Here is an 18,401-nt window from a genome sequence, read left to right as displayed (position 1 = left end):
AGGCCCAGAGAGAGAGAGGACAGAACTTGCATAAGGCAGTGAAAGAGCCAGAACTAAAACCCAGGTCTCCCAACCTCCACCAGGACTGTGTTTTTGTGGTGACGTGATGAGGCTCTCTCACGCTGAGTCAGCCAATCTCAGACCCTGAAAGCAGGAAGGGGGAACCCTGACAGCTGCAGGGTTATGGCACCAGTCTGTCATCTCTCCCTCTGCTCCCTCCTGACCATGCGGGATGATGTACATGGTCCTGGCACATTCAGAACTAGATAGAGTAGAGAAGCAAAGCCAGGAGGCACCCTGGTGCCCTTCCATAATCTACCCAGAGCCAACTTCCCAACATGCTTCTCCTAAAATAGATAAAGATCAATGGAGAAGGATTGGCTCAGGCGTATCTAGGTCTCCCTTACAGACATAAAACATAACAAAGCCCAGGTCTTTGAATCAGCAAATCCCCTGAATTTTTTCTGACTAAATGCACATCTTTCCTAGTTTGTGTACTGGATAAAAACAAACTGCCTTACACAGAAATCTTAAAAAGAGACTTTCGGAGGTGCTGAATTAAAATTCATTCAGGATTATGTAATCGTTGAAATACAACAGTTGTTTGCTCTGCTTTGATTTCTAAGCTTTCCTTTGACGACAAATATTAATATTTATCATTTTTCTGATGTTGGGCTAATGAGAATCTTAAGTGTCTCACTTCTCAAGTGAGAAGGCATTTAAATATTACAGCATGGTAGATGTGTTTTCTAACTTACAGTTCTTTGTATTGAACATCAACCAGCATTCATTTTTTTGTGTGCTGAATTCTAGAGAGTTGTTCACCAACATTTTTGGTAAACCTTATATGGCCAGAACCGCTAGCCTCTCCATTTATTTCATTGCCAAATATGAGACTTCCCCCCAAAACACAATAAAATGAGAAACATCTAGCTATGACCTTCAAAGTGAAAACTAGGATAACTACTTGCCAGGAAGTAGACAGAGCAAAATTCTAGATTTAATGACAGTGCCCACGGGTAATTTATTGAGTGCTGCTACTCATCAGGCACTGTGCAAGGCAGTTTTTATATCAACACATCTCACTGAATCCTCACAAAAACTCTGAAGAGTTACGTAGTATTATCATCTTTGTTTTACAGAAAAACGAGACTCAGAGAGGTTGAGTACTTTGCTCAAGATTACACAGCTAATGAGAAGCAAAGCCAGCAGTCAGCGCTCAGAACCAGACAGTAGTCTCCTCTCCATACTCCCTCCCTATGAGCCCCTCCTTGACTCCCCAGCATTTGACAATTCCTATTATCTGTACAACATCAATGACCCATCTGTTTGGAGCAGCAGCCACAGCATGACCCAGACTTTCAGATCTTGATGGTAATGAGGAGCCAAAACTCATTCTGTCTACCATGGGCCAGGGGATAGGACCAATGAGGTCCCTGCCCTCGGGGAGCAAACTTTCTCAAGAGGAAAAAGAGACAATATTAACGCAATATACAAGGTGTAATCTCCAATAAAGAGAGGAAATGAATTTCTGTACACATTCAGAGAAATGATAAGAAGAACTCAGGTCTGAGACTGCTGTAGATTTTACTTACTATACTCCCCATTCTGGTATGACCTAAATCAAATCCCTTATGATTATGCAGTGGAAGTGACAAATAGATTCAAGGGATTAGATCTGATAAGACAGAGAGCCTGAAGAACTATGGATGAAGGTTTGTGACACTGTACACAAAAAAGTGATCAAGACCATCCCCAAGAAAAAGAAATGCAAAAAGGCAAAGTGGTTGTCTGATGAGACCTTACAAATAGTTGAGAAAAGAAGAGAAGTGAAAAGCAAAGGAGAAAAGGAAAGATATACCCATCTGAATGCAGAGTTCCAAACAATAGCAAGAAGAAATAAAAAAGCCTTCCTCAGCCATCAATGCAAAGAAATAGAGGAAAACAACAGAATAGGAAAGACTACAGAGATCTCTTCAAGAAAATTAGAGATACCAAGGGAACATTTCATGCAAAGATGGGCTCAATAAAGGACAGAAATGGTAGGCACCTAACAGAAGCAGAAGATATTAAGAAGAGGTGGCAAGAATACACAGAAGAACTGTACAAAAAAGATCTCAATGACACAGATAACCAGGATGGTATGATCACTCACCTAGAGCCAGACATCCTGGAATGCAAAGTCAAGTGGGCCTTAGGAAGCATCACTACAAACAAAGCTAGTGGAGGTGATGGAATTCCAGTTGAGCTGTTTCAAATCCTGAAAGATGACGCTGTGAAAGTGCTACACTCAATATGCCACCAAATCTGGAAAACTCAGCAGTGGCCACAGGACTGGAAAAGGTCAGTTTTCATTCCAATCCCAAAGAAAGGCAGTGCCAAAGAATGTTCAAACTACTGCACAACTGCAATTATGATAGCAAAGTAATGCTCAAAATTCTCCAAGCCAGGGTCCAATAGTACACGAACCGAGAACTTCCAGATGTCAAGCTATGTTTAGAAAAGGCAGAGGAACTAGAGATCAAATTGCCAACATCTGTTGGATCACAGAAAAAGCAAGAGAGTTCCAGAAAAACAACTACTTTTGCCTTATTGACTACACCAAAGCCTTTGACTGTGTGGATTAAAACAAACTGTGGAAAAATTCTTAAAGATATGGCAATACCAGACCACCTGACCTGCCTCCTGAGAAATCTATACGCAGGTCAAAAAGCAACAGTTAGAATCGGACATGGAACAATGGACTGGTTCCAAATTGGGAAAGGAGTACGTCAAGGCTGTATATTGTCTTGATGAAAGTGAAAGAGGAGAGTAAAAAAGCTAGTTTAAAACTCAACATTCAAAAAACAAAGATCATGGCAGCCAGTCTCATCATTTGATGGCAAATATATGCAGAAACAATGGAAACAGTGACAGACTTTATTTTGGGGGGCTCCAAAATCACTGCAGATGCTGACTGCAGCCACAAAATTAAAAGACACTTGCTCCTTAGAAGAAAAGCTATGACCAACCTAGATAGCATACTAAAAAGCAGAGACATTACTTTGTCGACAAAGGTCCATCCGATCAAAGCTATGGTTTTTCCAGTAGTCATGTATGGATGTGAGAGATAGATCATAAAGAAAGCTGAGCGCCGAAGAACAGATGCTTTAGAGAAGCATGTGTTGGAGAAGGCTCTTGAGAGTCCCTTGGACTGCAAGGAGATCCAACCATTCCATCCTAAAGGAAATCAGTCCTGAATATTCATTGGAAGGACTGATGCTGAAGCTGAAACCCCAATACTCGGGCCACCTGACGTGAAGAACTGACTCACTGGAAAAGACCCTGATGCTGGGAAAGATTGAAGGTGGGAGGAGAAGGGGACAACAGAGGATGAGATGGTTGGATGGCATCACTGACTCAATGGACATGAGTTTGAGTAAGTTCCGGGAGTTGTTGATGGACAGGGAAGCCTGGCGTGCTATAGTCCATGGTCTCACAAAGAGCTGGACATGACTGTGCCACTGAACTGAACTGATACTCCCCATGCAACCAGGACTTGGCTAACCAGAGAAGGAATAGAGGATGGCCAAAAGTCACGTGGTTCAGTGCAAAGTACAACACTGAACTCCAAATTAGGGACCTGGTGTGCGTGTGTGCTAGTTGCTTCACTCGTATCCGACTCTTTGTGACCCTATGGGCTGCAGCCCACTAGGCTCCTCTGTCCAGGGGATTCTCCAGGCAAGAGTACTGGAGTGGGTTTCCACGCCCTCCTCCAGGGGATCTTCCTGACCCAGGATTAAACCCAGGTCTCTTACGTCTTCTGCACTGGCAGGCAGGTTCTTTAACACTAGCACCACCTGGGAAGCCCAAGGACCTGACATGGACCATACACCCTGCACAGGGGCCACATGCTGAGGAGGCAGCATCAGCAAAATAGCCACGACTTGTGCCTTAATGGAGCTTACAGTTGAGAGGGAAGAGAGGCACTGATCAAAAATTAAGAGTTGAAATGAAAGATATAAAAAAGTTTAAGAGGATATTCCTTCAAAGAAGACATATACAGATGGCCAACAGGCACATGAAAAGATGCTCAGCACTCCTAATTATTAGAGAAATGCAAATTAAAACTAAAATGAGGTATCACCTCACACTGGCCAAACGGCAATCATCAAAAAGTCTACAAATAATAAATGCCGAAGAGAGTGTGGAGAAAAAAGAACTCTCCTACATTGTTGGTGGGAATTTAAGTTGGTGCAGCCACTATTAAGAACAGTAGGGGGAATCCTTAAAAAGCTAAAAATAGAGTCACGATACAATCCAATAATTCCACTCTTGGGCATATATCCAAATAAAACTATAATTTGAAAAGATACACGCACCCCTGTGTTCACACCAGTACTGTGCACAACAGCCAAAACAAGGAAACAATCTAAGTGTTCATTGACAGATGAGTGGATAAAGAAGATGTGGTACATATATGTAATGGAATACTGCTGTTGCTGCTGCTGCTGCTGCTGCTACTAAGTCGTTTCCGTCGTGTCCGACTCTGTGCGACCCCACAGATGGCAGCCCACCAGGCTCTGCCATCCCTGGGATTCTCCAGACAAGAACACTGGAGTGGGTTGCCATTTCCTTCCCCAATGCATGAAAGTGAAAAGCAAAAGTGAAGTTGCTCAGTCGTCTCCGACTCGTAGCAACCCCATGGACTGCAGCCTACCAGGCTCCTCTGTCCATGGGATTTTCCAGGCAAGAGTACTGGAGTGGGGTGCCATTGCCTTCTCCGGCAATGGAATACTACTCAGCCATAAAAAAGAATGAAACACTGTTATTTACAGCAGTACAGATGGATCTAGTTATTAAGCGAAGTAAGTCAGAAAGACAAATAGATAATATCACTTACATGTGGAATTTAAAATATGATATAAATGAACTTTCCTGAAATAGAAGCACTCATAAACATCGAGAACAGACTTGTGGTTGTCAAGGGGGAGGGGATGTGGGAAAGGAATGGAGTGGGAGTTTGTGGTTAGCAAATGCAAACTATTATATATAGAATGGATAGACAACAAGGTCCTACTGTATAGCATGGGGGACTATATTCAATATTCTGTGATAAACCATAATTAAAAAAATACAAAAAAATATAAATATATATATAAGAATGTAATTTAACTTATTTAACTAACATGCAGAGAAATCATGAGAAATGCTGGGCTGGATGAAGCACAAGCTGGAATGAAGATTGCCAGGAGAAATATCAATAACCTCAGATATGCAGATGACACCACCCTTGTGGAAGAAAGCAAAGAAGAACTAAAGAGTCTCTTGATGAAAGTAAAAGAGGAGAGTGAAAAAGTTGGCTTAAAACTCAACATTCAGAAAACTAAGATCATGGCATCTGGTCCCATCACTTCATGACAAACAAATGGGAAACAGTGGAAACAGTAACGGACTTTATTTTGGGAGGCTCCAAAATCACTGCAGATGCTGACTGTAGCCATGAAATTAAAAGACACTTGCTCCTTGGAAGAAAAGCTATGACCAACCTAGACAGCATATTAAAAAGCAGAGACATTACTTTGCCAACAGAGGTCCATCTGATCAAAGCTATGGTTTTTCCAGTAGTCATGTACGGATGTGAGAGATGGACTATAAGGAAATCTGAGCACCGAACAACTGACGCTTTTGAACTGCGGTGTTGGAGAAGACTCTTGAGAGTCCCTTGGACTGCAAGGAGATCCAACCAGTCCATCCTAAAGGAAATCAGTCCTGAATATTCATTGGAAGGACTGATGCTGAAGCTGAAACCCCAATACTCGGGCCACCTGACGTGAAGAACTGCCTCACTGGAAAGACCCTGATGCTGGGAAAGATTGAAGGTGGGAGGAGAAGGGGACGACAGAGGATGAGATGGTTAGATGGCGTCACTGACTCAATGGACATGAGTTTGAGTAAGTTCCGGGAGTTGTTAATGGACAGGGAAACCTGGCGTGCTGCAGTCCATGGGGTTGTGAAAAGTCAGACACAACTCAGAGACTGACTGAACTGAAGAATGTAATATTTATATATATAAATATTGTTACATTTTACCTACTTCCCAGGTGGTGCTAATGGTAAAGAATCTGATTGCTAATGCAGGAGACCTAAGAGACACGAGTTCAATCCCTGGGTTAGGAAGATCCCCTGAAGAAGGGAATGGCAACCCACTCCAGTATTCTTGCCTGGAGAATCCCATGGACAGAGGAGTCTGGTAGGTTCCAGTCCATAGGGTCATAAACAGTCGGACACTATATATATATATCTGAATCACTTTCCTGTAGAGCGGAAATAAACCTAACATTGTAAATCAACTCTAAAACTTAAAAAAATAGTATGGCAACACAGTGGAAGCTACAAGGATCTAGAACACTGCTATTCCAACTGTGACCCATGGTTCCACATCTGCAGCACCTGGGAGCTTAGCTAGAAGTGCAGAAGCTTCTGGCCAAACCATGCTTGCATATAATTCCAGGAAGGCCCTGACACACAAGAGTTGGACTCAGCTGTTTCATCTGCACTAGAAAGCCAAACAGAGCTAATTCCTCTGGGCCAGGGAGACCTTGGTCTGTTGCCTTGTTGGAAGTTCAAGGGATGCTTAGAGGAAATGTTCTGTCCTGCAGACAGAGGCCAAGAGAGGGCCTCAGCTGCAGATTTATCTGTGGCCTCTACTGGCCTTGCTTTTACCCCCTCAGCTGGCAGAACCCAGCAACTGGGAGCCACCTGTTGTTTTTGTGGCCCCAGCATCACTTCCCTGTTGATGAAGGTATCAACACTTCACATTAATCAGGCCTCTCTGTGTGCAGAGCCATATAAGCTGTGCCCAGCACAACTTCAGAGGCACCATCTACATACATATTTGTGGAATGAAAAACAGAAAAACCACCTTCCCTTCCCCTCCTTCCAAGCATCCTCTTGTTGATTTACCCCTTCCATCCCCTCCGCATTTGTTTCTCTTTCTCTCTCTGTATCCCTCTGTGTCTCTGTCTCTCTCTCCCGCTTTTCCCTGATCTCCTGCAAATTACTACCTCTTCCCGCACTAGGCTTGTTCCTGGAAGAGGTTGGACAGAGACTGACGGCACTTCAGGATTTAGAGAAACAATCTTATTCTAGCAGGTTCTAGCCCCTTCCTCTGCCTGTCCTCAGGGCTCCAAGCACACACACAAAATCCAGCCTCGAGGCATCACTCAAGCATCTACTGACATGACCAAATAGGTTCTGTCCTGCAGTGGACGTGGAGGAAAATAGCAGTGAGTTTTTTGGTTTTTTTTTTAACTGAAGACACACAAAGGAGACTTCACGTCTTGCAGAAAATAAAAATTTTGTTCTTATCACATAAAACGAACTTTAGCAATTAAATGACTGCAGACCATACTCTCCCCGGCCTGTGCCCAACTAAAATATGCATGCATTAAACCTCACGAGGAAGCACTGATACTTCAACATTATCTATGATGGGTTTTAGTTCCAAGAGCTGTGAGCCTGAGAAACTGAAAAATATACTGAATTTTAATGGAACTCTGATTGTTAATAAAAAGAAGTAAATCCATAATGAGGAACACTAGTAAACACAAAATGATTCAGAGTCTTTTAAGTTCCAGAATACGGTCAATGAGTGCCTTTTGTGAACCTCTTAACCAGTTTCTCAATTTTCTTTTCTTTTCCTTCTTATTTATCATTATAAGAAAACCTTAGGATACATGTAAATTCACCCAAAATATGTAATATTTAAATTGTATTAAACCCTCCAGCAAATCACTTTTCCCTTATTTTTCCCTCAAATTTAGAAAGAGCTTAGATTTTTTGGCCATCAAATCCAGAGTCAATTGCTGCAAGAAATATACTTCTTTGCCCATAAAGCTCAAATTTTCACAAATGATTGGAATAAGTTCAGCACTTCACATGTGAGACATGAGCAAAAACAGAATTAAAGGAAGCCTACCTATTTCACCTAGTATTCAAAACATGATAAGGAAACATGGAGCAGGATGCAAAATGTGGTTTTTTACTAGTAACACCGAGAATAAAACCAAGGCTGCCATGTACTGAATGCCAATTACTGTATCAAGCACAATAACCCTTTCCAGGGGTGACCTCATTCAAAATTTAAAACATGATTCAAGGAACAAATTATTACCCCCCATTTCACAGAGAATAAGGAAATTGAGGCTCAAAGAGATTAGGTCACTTCCCCCAATGTCACACAGCAAGTAAGTGATAAAACCAAGTTTAGAATCCAGGACTTCTGCTCTCTAGAGTCCATTCTCTTAATCACCACAGTCTCTCACCTAGAACACTGAAGCGTCTCTTAAGTACCTGCTTGCTACTCAAAGTATAGTCCACGGACCAGCAGCATCAGCCTGTTAGAAACACTGAATTTCTGGCCCATTCCAGATCTGCTGAATCAGTCTCTGCATTTTAGAATTAGCAGGAGATTCAAATGCACATTAAAAAAACGCAGGCCTATCTGCTTTTCTCACATCAACTATGACCTCACACAAATTCATCATATATACTGCACCCAAACTCTTTAAAAAATAAATCAAATAATTTTATTTGTCCCCTTAAGATTTCCCTGGTAGCTCAACTGGTAAAGAATCCACCTGCGATGCAGAAGACCCCGCTTCCATTTCTGGGCTGGGAAGATCCCCTGGAGAAGGGATAGGCTACCCACTCAGGTATTCTTGGGCTTCCCTGGTGGCTCAGCTAGCAAAGAATCCTCCTGCAAAGAGGGAGACCTGGCTTCGATCCCTGGGTTGAGAAGATCCCCTGGAGAAGGGAACTGCTACCCACTCGAGTATTCTGGCCTGAATGTGGACTGTTTAGTCCATGGGGTCACAAAAAGTTGGACACAACTGGATGACTTTAAAAAAAAAAAAAAAGATGTTTAAATGGTCTCACAAATACCTTTGAATAAAGTCTGAAATTCTTTTACAATACAGGTAACTGGACTCTGCAAACTATCACCCATGCCTGCCTCTGCAGCCTCATCTCTCCCTTTCAATGATTTGTATTTCCCAAGCACAGAGACCTTTCTGCTTATCAAACCCCAACACACTCTATCCTCCTTCCTTCTCCCCTTCAAGTTCTTCACTGCTTAGGATATACAACCAGGATCACCTCTGTATCAGTAGCATTCAAGGCTGTATCTCCAATACACAGCAGTGCAGTGCCTGGCACAGAGCTAGAAGCAGGATACACGTGCTCAATAATTACATTAAGATAACTCGACTGAGGGCCTTGACTGTTTCCTTCATTCCTCTTCTCTTTGCTCTTGCTATGATCTTCATTTGTTGTTGGTGCTTTAATATTTATTTAATTGGCTGCGCTGGGCCTTAGTTGCAGCACGTAGGATCTTTAGTTGCGGCATACAGGACTCTTAGTTGTGGCATGCGGGATCTAATTCCCTGAAAACCAGGGAGTAAACCCAGGCCCTTTGCACTGACAGTGTGGAATCTTAGTCACGGAACCCCCAGGGAAGTCCCCTATGATCCTCATTCTGTTTCTCCTTTCCTGTCCCCTATATCACCGGTTTTCTGGGACTTCCCTGGTGGTCCAGGGGTTAAATCTCTGTGTTTCCACTGCAGGGAGTGTCAGTTCAATGCCTAGTGGGGGAACTAAGAGCCCACATGCTGCCTGGCCAAAAAGAAAAAGAGTAAACCCTTTTTCCGTCAGTAACCTCGTGACTATTGAAGTTGTCAGCTTTAGAAAGCAGCACTGCCGTTGGCCATTGCCCTGGGCTTACTCATCAGCTAGATGACAACTGCTTCACTTTAACCCTGAGGCTCCTGAGATAGGCCCAGTCCTTTCTAGAAGTGGACACAAGGCCCCATTGACAGTCAGCCGCTTTTCAACCCAAGATTTCATATATAGATGAAACCAGAGATCAGGCACCTCTCAGCAGGCAATGCAGAGCCAAAAGCTTCACTATCTGCCTACACAGGAGAGTTTCACTGGGCTGACAAGATGGGTCATCAAGAGTTGCAGTTAACTACACTTTTTTTTCTAAAGATTTATTTATTTTTGGTTCTACCAGGTCTTTGCCGCTGCATGCAGGCTTTCTCTAGTTGTGGCTGGGGGGGTCTACTCTTCGTTGCAGTGCATGGGTTTCTCACTGCAGTGGCCTCTCTTGCTGTGGAACACAGGCGGTAGGCGCATGGCCTTCCATGGTTGCAGGGGCTCAGTAACTGTGGCTCCTGGGCTCCCGAGCACTGGCTCAGTAGTTGTGGCACACAGGGCTTAGTTGCTCTGCGGCATGTGGGAACCTCAACAACCAGGAATCAAAGCCCTGCATTGGCAGGCAGATTCTCAACCACTAGACCACCAGGGAAGCCCTAACTTCATATTTTATATGTATTCGCCAAGCTTGTTACTCTAAGAAAACAAATGAGACACTTTTATCAAATAGGGACCTACCTCTAGTTTAAATCTTGAGTAAATATATTTTCATAAACAACTTAACATTAATAATAACAAAAATAAGATCTATTCATCTATTGAACGCAAGCTATTGAGTGCCTGAAAATATACTCAGAGCTTTAAACACACTATCTTATTTAATCTTTATCATCACTTTATAAGGTACAAGTGCTTATTATCCCTATTTTACAGAAGAGGAAACCAAAAGTTTAATAACATGCTGAAGAGGCAGGGCTGGGATTTGAATCACAGGCCTTCAGACTACTCTCTGTGTTTTGCTATTTGAATCACTTTCTCATCTTAGAAGTCACAGACCTGGACATTCCCAAAGAAACAGTCCCTCAGAGGATGACCTCAAAGGCTGAAATTTTTCTCTGCAATGTAGACATTGAAAGCAACCTGCTACAGCTTATATTTCAAAGCTGCATTTCAACATTAAAAGAGAAAACTGAGATTCAAGGGGGAAATGTGAGAACAGAGCTCAAAGGTGCTTACGGATGCAATTCCACAAATACTTTTTCAGTGTCTACCAGTGGTCAAGCAGTATGCTGGAAGATGATTGATCAGACTGTCATTTAGAAAAAAGCTGGTAGTACAGGGGTGATAAGCAGAACATGTCCCATAGTGACTGTCTCAGGAAGGTTTAGCCAGTAATTTTAAAAACTGCTGCTTTAATTTTTGTATGTATTTATTAATATTTGGCTATGCATGGTCTTAGCTGTGGCAGGTGGCCTCTTCGATCTCAGTTGTGGCATGCAAGATCTAGTTCCCTGACCAGGGGACGAACTCGGGCCCCCTGTTTTGGGAGCAGAGAATTTCAGCCACTGAACCACCAGAGAAGTCTCTAAAACTGCTACTTTATTATCTAATCATGCAGAAACCATCTTTCATACATGAGAGGTGAGAGTCACCTACTTTATTATCTGTGAATACATAATTGAAAGGACTAATGTGTCTTCTAAAACAAAAGTTTTGTATAATTCAAACAACTCATGTGTTCATTTATGATAACCTGTGTTAAAGGATTAGATTTCAAATGTATGTGAATGCAAACACAATGTCAGATTTTGTTATCACGTCTCAAAGGACAAAAGAGAAAAGAGTAACAGCCAAAACAAGATTAAATTCCCAAAATACAAAAGGAACATCCTGAAGCTGCATGTACATAAAAAGACAGGGACACAGAAACATTTCCTAAAGCATTCCACCAAAAATTATAGGAACAAGGCAAGGGCCAGGGAACTAAGTAAAAGAAAGCATGAGCCTAAAAGGTTACATCATACAGCACTATGGGGGCTTCCCTCATGGTCAGACAGTAAAGAATCTGCCTACAATGCAGGAGACCCAGGTTTGATCCCTGGGTTGGGAAGATCCCCTGGTGAAGGAAATGGCAATCTATTCCAGTATTCTTCCTAGAGAGTCCCATGGACAGAGGAGCCTGGCAGGCTACAGTCCATGGGATCGAAAAGAGTAGGACACGAATGAACGACTAACACCGCTACTACTATTACAGGACTCTGAGCCTGCAGAACCCTGTCTCCTTGCAGACAGAATATTTCTGACAAAGGCATGAGATGAGGACTGTGAAACATGATGTACCTCACTCTCCTCATTTTTTTTTTACTTCCCTGATTTTTAAAATGAAAAAGTTAATTAGATTATAAGGTCATTCTAGCCCTACCCCTTAGCTGCTTTTCATCCATGAGGCCCTATATCTAAAGAGAGATAAGCATATAAAAATACTCAAAAAACATTTATTGAATTAATGAAATATTACAACCTTACCAATAACAAGAGTGGGCACAAGGAGGGCCAAGAGGAGCTACTCCATGTTCAAGGTCAGGAGGGGCAGCCATGAGGAGGTACCCTTTGTCCAGGGTAAGGAGCAGCAGCTGCACTTTACTGGAGCAGCCGTGAAGAGATACCCCACGTCCAACGTAAGAGAAACCCAAGTGAGATGGTAGGTGTTGTGAGAGGGCATCAGAAGTCAGACACACTGAAACCATAATCACAAAAAACTAGTCAATCTGATCACACAGACCACAGCCTTGTCTAACTCAATGAAACTAAGCCATGGGGTATGGGGCCACATTTCATTATAGGGGACTAGAATGCAAAAGTAGGAAGTCAAGAAACACCTGGGGTAACAGGCAAATTTGGCCTTGGAATACGGAAGGAAGCAGGGCAAAGGCTAATAGAGTTTTGCCAAGAAAACACACTGGTCATAGCAAACACCCTCTTCCAACAACACAAGAGAAGACTCTGCACATGGACATCACCAGATGGTCAACACCAAAATCAGATTGATTATATTTTTTGCAGCCAAAGATGGAGAAGCTCTATACATGCAGCAAAAACAAAACCGGGAGCTGACTGTGGCTCAGATCATGAACTCCTTATTGCTAAATTCAGACTTAAATTGAAGAAAGTAGAGAAAACCACTAGACCATTCAGGTATGACCTAAATCAAATCCCTTATACAGTGGAAGTAACAGATAGATTTAACAGACTAGATCTGATAGATAGAGTGCCTGATGAACTATGGACAGAGGTTTGTGACATTGTACAGGAGACAGGGATCAAGACCATCCCCATGGAAAAGAAATGCAAAAAAGTAAAAAGGCTGTCTGGGAGGCCTTACAAATAGCTGTGAAAAGAAGAGAAGCGAAAAGCAAAGGAGAAAAGGAAAGATATAAGCATCTGAATGCAGAGATCCAAAGAATAGCAAGGAGACATAAAAAGCCTTCCTCAGCGATCAATGCAAAGAAATAGAGGAAAACAACAGAATGGGAAAGACTGGAGATCTCTTCAAGAAAATTAGAGATACCAAGGAAACATTTCATGCAAAGATGGGCTTGATAAAGGACAGAAATGGTAGGCACCTAACAGAAGCAGAAGATATTAAGAAGAGGTGGCAAGAATACACAGAAGAACTGTACAAAAAAGATCTTCATAACCAAGATAATCACGATGGTATGATCACTCACCTAGAGCCAGACATCCTGGAATATGAAGTCAAGCGGTCCTTAGAAAGTATCACTACGAACAAAGCTAGTGGAGGTGATGGAATTCCAGTTGAGCTATTTCAAATCCTGAAAGATGATGCTGTGAAAGTGCTGCACTCAATATGCCAGCAAATTTGCAAAACTCAGCAGTGGCCACAGGACTGGAAAAGGTCAGTTTTCATTCCAATCCCAAAGAAAGGCAATGCCAAAGAATGCTCAAACTACCACACAATTGCACTCATCTCATATGCTAGTAACCCACTCCAGTACTCTTGCCTGGAAAATCCCATGGAGGGAGGAGGCTGGTAGGCTACAGTCCATGGGGTTTCAAAGACTCAGACACGACTGAGCGAAATCACTTTCACTTTCACATGCTAGTAAAGTAATGCTCAAAATTCTCCAAGCTAGGCTTCAGCAATCATGAACCGTGAACTTCCAGATGTTCAAGCTGGTTTTAGAAAAGGCAGTGGAACCAGAGATCAAATTCCCAACATCCGCTGGATCATGGAAAAAGCAAGAGTTCCAGAAAAACATATATTTCTGCTTTATTGACTATGCCAAAGACTTCGACTATGTAGATCACAATAAACTGTGGAAAATTCTGAAAGAGAGATGGGAATACCAGACCATCTGACCTGCCTTTTGAGAAACCTATATGCAAGTCAGGAAGCAACAGTCATAACTGGACATGGAACAACAGACTGGTTCCAAATAGGAAAAGGAGTACATCAAAGCTGTATATTGTCACCCTGTTTATTTAACTTCTATGCAGAGTACATCATGAGAAATGCTGGACTGGAAGAAGCACAAGCTGGAATCAAGACTGCCTGGAGAAATATCAATAACCTCAGTTATGGAGATGACACCACCCTGTGGCAGAAAGTGAAGAGGAACTAATAAGCCTCTTGATGAAAGTGAAAGTGGAGAGGGAAAAAGTTGGCTTAAAGCTCAACATTCAGAAAATGAAGATCATGGCATCCGGTCCCATCACTTCATGGGAAATAGATGGGGAAACAGTGGAAACAGTGTCAGGCTTTATTTTGGGGGGCTCCAAAATCACTGCAGATGGTGACTGCAGCCATGAAATTAAAAGATGCTTGCTCCTTGGAAGAAAAGTTATGACCAACCTAGATAGCATATTCAAAAGCAGAGACATTACTTTGCCGACTAAGGTCCGTCTAGTCAAGGCTATGGTTTTTCCTGTAGTCATGTATGGATGTGAGAGTTGGACTATGAAGAAAGCTGAGTGCTGAAGAATTGATGCTTTTGAACTGTGGTGTTGAAGAAGACTCTTTGAGTGTCCCTTGGACTGCAAGGAGATCCAACCAGTCCATTCTGAAGGAGATCAGCCCTGGGATTTCTTTGGAAGGAATGACGCTAAAGCTGAAACTCCAGTACTTTGGCCACCTCATGTGAAGAGTTGACTCATTGGAAAAGACTCTGATGCTGGGAGGGATTGGGGGCAAGAGGAGAAGGGGACGATAGAAGATGAGATGGCTGGATGGCATCACTAACTCAATGGATGTGAGTCTGAGTGAACTCCGGGAGTTGCTGATGGACAGGGAGGCCTGGCGTGCTGCGATTCATGGGGTCGCAAAGAGTCGGACATAACTGAGGAACTGAACTGAACTGAACTCCTTGGAAGGAAATTATGGCCAACCTAGACAGCATATTCAAAAGCAGAAACATTACTTTGCCAACAAAGTCCATCTAGTCAAGGCTATGGTTTTTCCAGTGGTCATGTATGGATGTAAGAGTTGGACTGTGAAGAAAGCTGAGAGCCAAAGAATTGATGCTTTTGAACTATGGTGTTGAAGAAGACTCTTGAGAGTCCCTTGGACTGCAAGGAGATCCAACCAGTCCATCCTAAAGGAGATCAGTCCTAGGTGTTCATTGGAAGGACTGATGCTGAAGCTGAAAACTCCAGTACCTGGCCCCCTCATGCAAAGTGTTGACTCATTGGAAAAGACTCTGATGCTGGGAGGGGTTGGGGGCAGGAGGAGAAGGGGACGACAGAGGATGAGATGGCTGGATGGCATCACCGACTTGATGGACATGAGTAAACTCCGGGAGTTGGTGTTGGACAGGGAGGCCTAGCGTGCTGCGATTCTTGGGGTCACAAAGAGTTGGACACCACTGAGCGACTGAACTGAACTGACCTGACCAATAATAAGAAACAAGACTTTAGAACAATTGGTACTGATCTGTGGCCTAAAAGAATAAATTAGGAGAGAAACCGTTATCAGCTTCACATCTGGTGTTCCTGCTAGTTGACTGTTAGTAGAATGAAAATAACCCAGGACTTGGAAAGAAGACATTTAGGTCTAGTCTGATGTCTGACACAAACCGACTGTGTAACCTCTGGCAAACTGCTTTACTACCTGGGCCAGTTACCTGTTCTCTAAAATAAGGGTATTATAAAACTATTTATAGCTAACATTTGTGAAACATGTACTATATGCCAGGAACTGTTCTAAGATTTTTGCCTCAGATAAATGAAGCAATACCATTTGGTGTCTAACTACAGAGACAACATGGTATAATGGAAAGATTCCAAATTCCATACTCTCAATGGATGGGCTCCCTGTATGGTTTTCTAAGCAGAGACTGTCAAGAAGACAGGGTTACAGTGTTGGTACTTCTATTCACTTCTATTCACAAGCAAGAGGAGAAGGGGACAACAGAGGATAAGATGGTTGGTTGGCATTACCGACTCAATGCACATGAGTTTGAGCAAGTTCAGCAAGTTGGTGATGGATTGGGAAGCCTGGCACGCTGCAGTTCATGGGTCCCCTGGGGTCACAGAATCGGACACGACAGACCGACTGAACTGAACTGAACTGATTCCCTAGATGAGTTAACTTCGCCACGCTGCTTAATTTTCGTAGCCTTAGATTTCTAACACGGAAAATGCACATGCCAATGGCCGCTCCTCTCATATAGCTCTTGTGAAGATTAAACTATAATAACTAAAAATAATGTCTATTTATGATATTACATTTTATTACTAGATGTGTGACCGCAATTCATCTTTGCAAGTATTTTTTACTCATCTACAAATGTAAGATATAGTATTCACTATTTGCAAACATGCATAATCCCTACCTAATATACTCAGAAGAGCGTATAAAATAATCTCCTATACTTAGTACTTGGAAGAACGTAAACAATCAACAAAAACACATTTTTACTAAACCTTTCTCAGTAGACTCGGCTCAAGATTGGCAGCCAAAAACGCAGCGCCAAGTGGAAGCTGTAGTTCCAAGTCAAGGAGCTGCTCCATGCAACGGCTGAAGTGAAACTTCATCTACCAGGAGACACCTCACTCGCCAAATGGCAGGCTGCGAGGTGGAGTACCAGCCCCCCGGGAAAAGAAGAGGGACTGCAACTCCCAGAAGCCTCCGCGGTCCGGGCCACCGGCGAGAAGATGGAGCCGGAAAGCGGAGAGTGCAGGCACACCACCTTAACAGGTGCGAGTTGGGGCCGCCCGCGGTAGTCCGGGACCCGGCAAGTTACAGACCCTTTCTAAAACAACCTATGGCTGTTTTTTGTGCTGGTTTCCAGCACGTTTTTCAGAGACCCACAGTAATAAAACTGTAAGTTTGCAAGGGGCGAGCTTTCACAGGCAAGACTTCATTTACATTTCAACTCCTTGGCAGCTCCTTAGGCCACTTGGGCAGGGAGCATTGAGCTCTTTTTTCTTCGGTATGCACTGTGAGTGGCTGGTCATACAGCAAAGGCAGAATTTCATCCTAGAGAGGAGACTGCAAATCCAGCTCCAGTTTCACTGACCGACCTTTTTTCCCTTACATGAACATACATTTAAAATGCCCACGTTTTCATACATTAAGCCATAAAAAGATGTAAGGAAGTCCAACAAAGTCCTGATTTTTCTCCTCCTATAATGAATTATTTTTTTGTGTTTCTTAAATACTAAATGTAAAACTGTCTCCCAAAATACTGCCTGCCCTGTACCCTGCTCGGCTCTTCTCCTGGACACGTGTTCAAACCACCCCCCCTCCACCGTGGGAACCAAAAGCTGGGTGTTTTAACACTGACCCTTATCTGTTGCACCAGAAGGTCCTGCTTCTTAACAATGAAACTGAAAACCATCTAAAGTGACCAGTGCCAACTACACCACCAGGGCCGGGAGCTGGGGCCTCCCTGGAATCGCTGGCGTGACCCCATGCCTCAGTTTACCCACTTATAAAATACAGCAGAAGAGGGGCAGGTTAGGATTAGGGCCGGTGCTCAGGAACAAGCCATGTAAAGCCTCGGTGACGTGGGAAGGTCCTCCGGACAGACCCCCACCACGTCCCAACTAGCTGAGAGGACCCAGTTAGACTCCGCCCCACTGGGCCGCCGGAGTAATGACCAGACGCGTGTGGAAACCCGGGCCTGCGCCACAGAAACGCTGTTCGACTTGGGCTTGCCCACAGCCCCTACCTTCCAAGATCTTGGCAGCTGAGGAGTAAAGGCAGAGGGAGGGAGCGCGGGCCAGGAACAGCGCCTGGGCTTGTGCCCACGGGGGTGGCTGCCTGACGTTCCCGGGAGCAGAGGGCAAAAAGTCCCGCGACTGGACAGAACAGAGCAGGGACTACAACTCCCAGATGCCTGTGCAGTATGGAAGGGACCCAAGATGGCTACCCGTCCCGGGACAGGGCCGCGGGCCAATAGGCGCAGAGCACGCGCCTACACCGGGCCAATCAAAAGCTATAGTAACAAAATCCCTGTTTAGGGGCGGGGAACACTGTCCCTCTCTGAAGGGAAGCTGAGGTGAGAGTCTCCTCATTAAGAGTTTCGTCATAGTTCACACAGTTTTTTTTTAACCAAATGTAAAAAGTAACATCATTGTTTAGGCTGTGCTATATTTTTGTTTCCTTCTTTCCTCCCCAATGCGTTCAACTTACTCCGCTCACTGTTCCTTTCTGACCGAATTTCCTTTCACTTCCTCGCCTC

General features: G+C 43.5%; 1 protein-coding gene across 13 annotated transcripts in view; it reads right to left on the bottom strand.

Annotated features, from left to right (window-relative positions):
* Nucleotides 1-18,089, bottom strand: part of FHIT (fragile histidine triad diadenosine triphosphatase) — a 1,561,686-nt gene extending 1,543,597 nt beyond the window's left edge. For 8 of the 13 annotated variants that reach the window (XM_069560468.1, XM_069560463.1, XM_069560462.1 and 5 more), the window contains exon 1: nucleotides 17,889-18,050. The gene's annotated coding sequence lies outside the window, so the exon portion shown is untranslated. Of the gene's footprint in view, nucleotides 1-16,638; nucleotides 16,818-17,888 lie in introns of those variants that run through there. The other 5 variants (XM_069560472.1, XM_069560471.1, XM_069560458.1 and 2 more) reach the window with 4 other exon arrangements.
* Nucleotides 18,090-18,401: the final 312 nt, after the last annotated feature.

This window comes from Ovis canadensis, chromosome 19 (assembly GCF_042477335.2).
Source record: "Ovis canadensis isolate MfBH-ARS-UI-01 breed Bighorn chromosome 19, ARS-UI_OviCan_v2, whole genome shotgun sequence".
In the NCBI taxonomy this organism is placed as follows: domain Eukaryota; kingdom Metazoa; phylum Chordata; class Mammalia; order Artiodactyla; family Bovidae; genus Ovis; species Ovis canadensis.
Note: the sequence above shows the minus strand (reverse complement) of the source record. Positions and strands in the feature narration are given on the sequence as shown.